Raw genomic sequence first — 9,454 nt, forward strand, 5'->3', positions numbered from 1 at the left:
GTAACAGCAAAGCTACTCACAGTTCACAATGTCACCTTGAAGTTCCAGAATCTGAGGAGCTGGCATGGTGAGGATGACAAGGTCAAACTGCTCAGCAGAGCCAGTGTCTGTGGAGACTTCCCACTTGTTATCTTTCAGGTGGATCTGAGTCACACAGTGCTTGAGGGAGACTTCTGCACCTGCTCCAAAGGCAAAAGAAGGCTCCTGTTGTCAGGATTTTCCATGAGAATAAGGAAGAAATGAAATGTCAACCTGAACCCATCCAAGTGAACAAAGGCTCCTCAACCTTAGCTTCTGTACTAGCATCCGCCTCTAATTCTAATCTAATCTAATCTAATCTTCCCAATTCAGTAGTAATTCTTCCATCTACCACTTGAACGCTTGGGCCTTCAATAAATGTTTTTATAAAGGAAACAATTATAAAATACTGCTATAATTACTAATCTCAAGACTATGATTTGTACTATGTCATAGCTTCCTTTCATAAAAAATTTATTAGTTCTCTCTAAATCAACTGAGCTCATATGAACTCATTGAGATTGAGGCAGCATGCACAGGACCTACACAGGTTTGTACCAGGTCATTGGTGTGTGTGGGGGGGGTGGGTGTGGGTGTGGGTGTACATATTTGGGTATGTACACACCCACACCCAACCCCACACACACACATAAAATCTTTTGGCTTAATGTAATTTATAAAACTCCCGAGTATCTGAATCTGAATATATTATATTGGAAGATAATCTATTTTCAATAAAAGGGGAAATATGCATTAGCTCTCTGTTCTGGCTGGTTTTGTGTATCAACCTGACACAAGCTGGAGTTATCACAGAGAAAGGAGCCTCCCTTGAGGAAATGCCTCCATGAGATCCAGCTGTAAAGCATTTTCTCAATTAGTGATCAAGGGTGGGAGAGGATCCACTGTGGGTGGTGCCATCCCTGGGCTTGTAGTCCTGGGTTGTGGGTTCTTTAAGAAAGCAAGCTGAGCAGGCCAGGGTAAGCAATCCAGTAAGCAGCACCCCTCCATGGCCTCTGCATCGGCTCCTGCCTACAAGTTCCTGCCCTGTGTGAGTTCTTGTCCTTACTTCCTTTGGTGATGAACAGCAATGTGGAAGGGTAAGCTGAATAAACTCTTTCCTCCCCAACTTGCTTCTTGGTCACGATGTTTTTGCAGGAATACAAACCCTGACTAAGACACTCTCCTAGTTATATTTTCATTGCTGTAAAAAGACAGCATGACCAGGCAATTTATAAACGAAAGCATTTAATTGAGAGGGGGCATGTTTATAGTTTCAGAGAGTGAGTATATGCTTATCATGGTGGGAATTATGGCAGCAGGCAGTCAGGTATAGTACTGGAGACGTAGCTGAGAGCTTACATGTTGAGACAACCAAGATGCAGCGGGAAGGACTAATTGAGGATGGTGTGGGCTCTGAAACTTAAGCCCATCTCCAGTGACCCACACCCTCCAACAAGGCCACACCTCCTAATCCCATTCAAGCAGCTCTACTAACTGGGGAAGCATTTAAACACAAGAGCCTATATGAGGGTCATTTGCATTCAAGCCACCACATTAGTCAACCATTTGTAACGTATTATACTAATGTATTTCAGAATTTAAAGAGAAAGAGCTCAGTCTGTTAAACCATGATCTAAAACACAAGCATGTGACTAGGAAGCTTGTCAGCTTTGCAGAACAAATGTGCATACACTTCAGCAAATGTACTTGAAATTGATTATCACTAGTAACACCTAAGAATGGCCCCTTAACCAATTTTAAAACATGCCTATAGGGCAGATTAAGTCCTCATTAAGGATCAGAACTAAGAGAATCACTGACTACGTTTTCATCCTTCTTCCTTTCTTGGAATGCACCACAAAATTATTATAATCATTTCCCTAATTGTTTATGTTACATACCATTTAATTTTAGAGCCACTAGTATTCTGAACAACCACTTTGTTTCTATGTTTAGCACATGTCATGGTTAACACTGATTGGTTTTTTTGTTATTGTTATTGTTGTTGTTTTTGTTTTGGTTTTTGGTTTTTCGAGACAGGGTTTCCCTGTGTAGCCCTGGCTGTCCTGGAACTCACTTTGTAGACCAGGCTGGCTGGCCTCGAACTCAGAAATCCACCTGATTCTGCCTCCCAAGTGCTGGGATTAAAGGTGTGTGCCACCACCACCCAGCTACACTCATTGTTAAATTGGTAGTATCTCTAGTAACCTAGGACCCCAAGCCTCTGAGCATGTTTTTAAAAATTTTACCTACATGACATTAATTGAGGCAGGGTGACTATACTTAATGTAGGTGGCACCATTTCCTAGGCTAGGATTCCAAACTGCATAAAAAGGAAATCCTGCTGAGCATCAGAATTCATTGTCTGCTTCCTAACTGCAGATGCAGCATGGCCAGTTACACAGGCTCCTGCTGCCAGGATTCCCCACCATGATGGACTGTACTTCTGAACAGCCAAAATTAACCCATTCTCTCTTAAGTTGCCTTGCCAGGGCATCTTTACACAGCAACAGGTAAAGTAACAACAACAGAATATAAAATACAAGTTACAGTGCTCGAAATGACTTGATTTTGGTCATTATTTGGTTAAGAGAATAAATCATATACCAGAAACTCAAAGAAATTCCACTTGGATTATTAATTCTTAGTACACTAAAATCTCAAATTTCAGGTTTTGTGAAGACTTTTAGAAACAAATCTGGGGCTGGAAAGATGGCTCAGTATGAGGACAGGAGTTTGAAACCCCTGAATCCATGTAAATGCAGGGAAGGGAATAATGTCCTGTCTAAAATTCCAGTCCTCAGAAGGCACAGACAGGAAATCCTGGGGAAAAGCTGGCCAGGAAACTAGGAAACAAGAAATTAGCTATACCCCAAACCATGAACTCTCTGGCCCAATCAGTATGTACTGAGTAGCTGAGGAAGACTTCGGGTGTCAGCTTCAAGACTACACATGCTAATATGTACACCCTCTACATATACCTACACACATGCAAACATGCATACATACAGAGATGTGTACCATACTCTTATACACCAGAAAAAAAGGATTTTTTTTCCAGTCTTGGATATGTGAAAAGATCACAACACAATGGTAAAGATCAAAAGCACAGGGAAGTCAGTATCCATCCTCACGGAGACATTTCACCTTCCCAGTTGCTAAGACTCCAGCATAAGTCCAGCTTCCCTGTGCAGTTCCAATTCTGCAGAAGCCCAGCTCAAATCTGATTCTCTCTGCCTATGATGTCCTTCAGCATCATTATCTTTGGCCCTCATTTGACATCAATCCAAAATATCTGGATGCCTTGCTGTGTCCTAGCTACCCACTAGTATTTTCCCATCTCCATGCCAGGCAGGGAATTCCACATACCTCATGTCTTTCATTGTCCCTTGAAGAATGCGTCACTACAGTAAGCAACTAAATGTTGTAAGTCAAATGTGAAGTTAGAGGGCACTTGGTGCCAACTGGGTCAAGGATCAATCTCTGCTCGAAGCAGCATCATTCCTTTCAAACCGGAAGACAAGGGGTATGTTCCATAGCCCCATAAACTGAAAACTCCAGAGCTTACAATTTATCAGCCAGATTTATGATAGTAAATCTTCAACCCCCAATATGCCCACACAGAGAACTCAAAGCGCAACTGATATTGATACTGCTGCACACCTAGATTGGACAAATGTGCCCTACGTTATTTAATCATCTAACAAATCCCCAGTTACTTATGGCTCCTGGGACCACATGGTTCTGGTTCATCATCCTCTCCTACAGGTTCCATCTCGTCTCTCCAGTCTTTGTCTTGTCTCTCTGTCTCTCTGTACCCTCTCTACAACTTTCAGCTTTGCCTTCTTTTCCACTGTCCAAGCACAGGCTCTAGCCTTATCTGACTAAGATTTTACCTGACCTCACCTGTACACAGGCACCCCTTTTGAGGGGGACAGAAAAAACAGACAGCAGTCCACAACACCTCTGCTTTGGGAAGGCACAAATAATGTTCAATTTTATTCTTTACCCACCATTATTTACCCAACAGAACATCACTGCTGAGCTTCTGAGTTATCTGGAATGTCTTGTTCTGCTTACCTTCTGTATTCTATGCTATAATCCAGACCACAATTAAAGCAACTAATTCTACTTTGATTACATTTTTCCTATAAATAATCCTTTGAAATGAGAATTGTTGCTGGTTTCTCTCTGTCACTGTCTCTTTCTCTGTCTCTTCTTCCCTCCTGACATCCCCACTGTGCGTGCGTGCGTGCGTGCGTGCGTGCGTGCGTGCGTGCGTGCGTGTGTGTGTGTGTGTGTGTGTGTGTGTGTGTGTGTTCGTAAAGGGGATTAAAATCAACTAGCCTATAAATCTCTGCCTGCCTCAGCTAAAGTTCTTGGACATCAGTTCTGATGGTCTCAAGGTTTTCTGTAAGTTGACCATCAGAAGTTTTGTAGGTGTAGACTGCAGAGTGAACTTTTAATTTCTCAGATGTGCTTAGCTGTGTCTACTTGATGGCTCTAGTTCCTGTTCTCTTGAACTCTAATCACTTGGCTCCTGCTCTAATTCACACTTGTTCACTTTTAAAGTATCCGTGAAATGTCATTTTTCTCTGAGGTATTTTCCCTGACATATCTTTTCAGCTCACCTCTTTGAAATCTGTGCCACATTAGGTATTTTTGCCAAATATCCGTTCATGATACTCACACCCTTCTTAGCATTTATTGTATGAATTTTTATTAAAGGTAAAGTTTAATGTCTCTCTACCCAACCAGTACACTGTATATTAACAGGAAGGAATTATGTCTTTACTTTCTAGTTTCTCAAGGTGATCCTTTTCCTATTCAATTAAGAGAGGATAAGAATACACCACGAAGTAGTTCAATCCAAGTCTAAGTTAGTAAACTAATGCGTTTAATTAGGGTAATTTTAAAAGGATGGGAAACATACAGGTAGCTACAGTAACCACTTAAACATCCTCAGGGATGCTTCATAATGTCTTTAACCTCAGTTCCATGAGGAACTGTTACTGAGAACAGCCTTGTGAGTGTCTTGGGCAAGTAATCTTATCTTGCTAACATTTTGAGAGACTAATCATCCAAGTCATGTCCAGAAGACAGAATTCTGCAACATTCTGTGCATGCTATTTAATGAGAATTTTTAATTTTACACACAGCTATATAGATAGAAGACTAACAGGGATTAGACATTTTATAAAGGTAAATGTGTTTCTATTATATTGTTATTACAGTTCATTCCCAGCTTCCTTCCAGTGTTTTGTGTGTGTGTGTGTGTGTGTAGTACAGACATACCTATCTGTGTTTAAGCATGTGGAGGCCAGAAAGAGGAGTCTATCAGATGTTCTTTACCCAATGTTTTGAGGAAAGTTTTCACTGAATGTGAAGCTGGCCATTTCAGCTAGATTGACTGTCAAACTACTGAGATCTCCCTGCCTCTGCTTGGGGTACAGGCACTTGCTGCCACACCCAGCCTTTGTGTGGGCTCTGGGGATTTAAATGTAGGTCATCTTGCTTTCACAGCAAGCCTCTTACCCACTAAGCCATGTCCCTATCCAGTTTCCTCTATTTTAAGGAGGAAAATAGAAGCAAATTTTTCTTGTACCATTTCTCACAGATTGCATTTTAGCAGCACCTGGAAATGTTTTGATGAGACCTGAAGACATAGGAAAGAAATTTAAATGTACTGATTAAAGTGTGTAGAGATTGAAGGAAAGACCATCCAGAGACTGCCCCACCTGGGGATCCATCCCACATACAGTCACCAAACCCAGATACTATTTTGGATGCCAACAAGTGCTTGCTGACAGGAGCCTGATATAGCTGTCTCCTGAGAGGCCCTGCCAGAGCCTGACAAATACAGAGTAGGATGCTTGCAGCCAACCATTGCACTGAGTGCAGGGTCCCCAATGGAGGAGTTAGAGAAGGGACTGAAGGAGCTCAAGGGGTTTGCAGCCCCATAGGAAGAACAACAATATCAACCAACAAGACCCCCCCCCCCAGAGCTCCCAGGGACTAAGCCACCAAGGAGTACACATGGAGGGACCCATGGCTCCAGATGCATTTGTAGCAGAGGATGGTCTTGTTGGACAATGGGAAGAGAGGCCCTTGGTCCTAAGAAGGCTCAATGCCCTAATGTAGGGGAATGCCAGGACAGGGAAGCGGGAGTGGGTTGGTTGGTGAGCAGGGGGAGGGGGAATGGGGTAGAGGATTTTCAGAGGGGAAACCAGGAAAGAGAATAACATTTGAAATGTAAATAAAGAAAATATCAAAGAAAAAAAGAACAAACAAAGAAAAAAAAAGGGAAATTCATCTATAGTTTGTATGCTACTTTCCAGCATCCCTGAAAGAACATTGTACGGGATAAATACATGTCATAATTAGTCAGCAGGGAGAACTGTGAGAGAGAACTACACAGGCTTACTTTCCTCATATCAGGGTTAGAAAAAAGTAAACATATGGACAGGAAAGAGAATGGTAAATGTAAATACTACTGTGCAAAAGCAGTTAGATAGTTGTTTCTGCAAAAGAAACAAACTATTGTTTTTTAAAAGAAGCCCTATCTCAAGAAAGCAAACAAACAAAGCAAAACAGTTAGTAAGTGATAGCTACAGTCCTTTTGTTACTCTCAATTATCCCACACTAGTAAGTAACAATGACAAATGAGAAAACAACACAAAACAAAACAAAACAAAACAAAACAGAACAGTAGAAAGTCAGAGCTGTGAGATTTTTTTTTCAGTGTTTTAAGTTGGAAATTTGAGGTGCAGACACTGAAGATTAACTATGTTGACATCCCCATTGCTTTCACTATGTGTATAAACAAAATATACCTCTGATTATGAAGTAATTAAATGCTTTAAACAATAAAAATGGTCAAATATAAACAACAGCAACAACAAAAAGCAAAAACAAAATGCCTCCATAAAAACAAGCTATAGGGCATATTCTTAATTATTGATTGCTGGAGGGATAGCCCAGCCCATTGCAGGTGGTATGATATCCATGTGAGGAACATAATCATTCACTACCAATGAGTTGGTCTTTAAGAGAAGCACAATCTATTGGATTCAATACATCCTACTGTTATGCCAAGGAGAGGGATAGAAAAGTGCGTTTGTATACTCAGAAACACAGACATCTTCCCAATCTTCAAAATAGAAATGTACACAAGAAAGTTGAATAAATGATTACACACACATACTATCCTATTTTGGATATCATTAAAGAAAAGAAAGCAAGTTAAATTTGTTGATTAAAAACATGCCAAAGATATGAAACAGAAAGATACTGAATAGTTTCTATAATAATCCCCTTTGCTCATATTTTAAGGAAATGAATATAAACAAATGAATAGTAATTAGTGACAGAGCTTTGTTTTCATGCATAGGAAAACCAAAATTTGTAAAAGTGCACACACTCAAAACTGAGGTCAGGGTTATTTGGAGGAAGGAAAGGCTGACTGAGAGTTTAACTATTTTCATAATCTATACGATACCAGCATTTAACCCACAACTTTTATCCTAAGAGACAGAGAAAATCCATTTCCCACCTGACTTTTTCAAGTAGTACTTGATAACTGAAGAAAATCCTTGAGGTGCCACAAAGTTGCAATCTCCTTCCTTCCCTTTCATTCCTTCAATGGGGGATGTCAGAGGCTTCAAAATTCCATGAGCTAACAGTTCCTCATAAAAACTGAAATAATCATTAAATGTAAATGTATAGTTTAATTAGCTCTACAACTGTCTTGCTTTATCTAACCATTTGACATTAAACATCAAATCACACTATAAATCCTCATATAATTAAGCAGTGGATATGATTTTAAACAAAACTTGAAGAACAGAAATGCTTCAAGAATATGTAAATCTGCTGATGTTAGCCAACTCCTACTTCACTCTATAAACAAGAAAAGTACATAGAAAAGTATTATATGCCTCATTTTAAATGTGCTTAGAAACTGCCCCACCTGGGGATCCATCCCATAAACAACCACCAAACCCAGACACTATTGCAGATGCCAACAAGAGCTTGCTGAAAGGAGCCTGATATAGCTGTCTCCTGAGAGGCTCTGCCAGTGCCTGACTAATACAGAAGTGGAACACAGGGTCCCCAATGAAGGAGCTAGAGAAAGTACCCAAGGAGCTGAAGGGGTTTGCAGCCCCTTAGCAAGAACAACAATGTGAACTAACCAGTAACTCCAAAGCTAACTGGGACTAAACCACCAAAGAAAACACACGGAGGGACTCGTGGCTCTAGCTGCATATATAGCAGAGGATGGCCTAGTCGCTCATCAATGGGAGGAAAGGCCCTTGGTCCTGTAAAGGTTCTATGCCCTAGTATAGGGGAATGCCTGGGCCAGGAACCAGGAGTGGGTGAGTTGGGGAGCAGGGGAATGGGGGAGGATAGCAGACTTTTGGAGGGGAAACTAGGAAAGGGAATAACATTTGAAATGTAAATAAAGAAAATACTTAATAAAAAAATAAGGAAAATACTGACTGTCATTACTATCTGCCATCTTCCACACCAGCAACTAACTACATGTTATTGAGGGTCCCTTTTTATTGTTCCATATACAATTTCATCCAACCTTCATAAGGACAATACGAACATGTCATTGTCATAAGAGGCAAAGTTTAAAATGTTTTAGAATGGATGATCTGTATCATTTTACACCACATATGTATCTACTAAAACTTGTGGTGACTAACTTACTTTTGGTGCTCTTTGACATAATGAGGAGAGCAGGTGATGTACTGAGCTCCCAAGTCAGCTGTGCATCGGGGATTATGAGGACTGCTGGCAGTAATCATTCTTCCCCCTTAAAATAATTCATAAGCAACTGTCAGTCATAAATGAACTTCTTGAAATTGTACAAGTCACCCTAGCTTGGTTGCTTTATTGTCTTTGTCCAAATACATTAAACTCATTAAGGTAAGCTAAAGACTTTATATCGCTCATTATCTTGGTTATTTGGTCCTGTTTTTTTTGTTTTGTTTTTTGTTTTGTTGTTGTTGTTGTTTGGTTTTGTTTTTAATTTGAGGAAATAACTCATGAAACTCATGAATAATACAGCATTGCTTTACAATGTCATTAGTACAAATTGTGTTAATCTGAACAAATGAACGAATTAATGGATGACTAAAACTAAACGGATGGAACGCCACAAGGAGTAAAAAAAACGTTCCTCAGTCAGGATGTACAAGAAGGCCTCTTATTCTAGACGTCTGGGAAGTCTTGGTCGAGGTGGATTTGGGGATCTGCATCCTGGAGAAAGCTTCAATGATAGAGAGCAGCTTAGCCCACAGGGCTCCGGTGGGCGGATGCTTGCGGGTCACAAGCTTCCCTGGGCAGGGCTCTGTGCACCGCCTCTGGGCAGGGCTCCGGGTCCAGTCCTCTCTACACCAGAAGCGGCTTTTGGGCGGCAGCAGCCTCC

General features: G+C 40.8%; 1 pseudogene across 1 annotated transcript in view; it reads right to left on the minus strand.

Moving 5' to 3' along the window:
* Rnls (renalase, FAD-dependent amine oxidase) overlaps positions 1 to 9,454 on the minus strand; it is a 254,556-nt pseudogene that overhangs the window by 244,607 nt on the left and 495 nt on the right. Inside the window, exons 2-4 of the transcript NR_160911.1 lie at positions 8,734 to 8,839; positions 7,571 to 7,713; positions 21 to 179 (exon numbers count right to left, since the gene is read on the minus strand). The product of NR_160911.1 is annotated as a renalase, FAD-dependent amine oxidase, transcript variant 1, non-coding (transcript). The remainder of the gene's footprint in view (positions 1 to 20; positions 180 to 7,570; positions 7,714 to 8,733; positions 8,840 to 9,454) is intronic.

The sequence above is a fragment of the Mus musculus genome, chromosome 19, assembly GCF_000001635.26.
Source record: "Mus musculus strain C57BL/6J chromosome 19, GRCm38.p6 C57BL/6J".
NCBI classification, from domain to species: domain Eukaryota; kingdom Metazoa; phylum Chordata; class Mammalia; order Rodentia; family Muridae; genus Mus; species Mus musculus.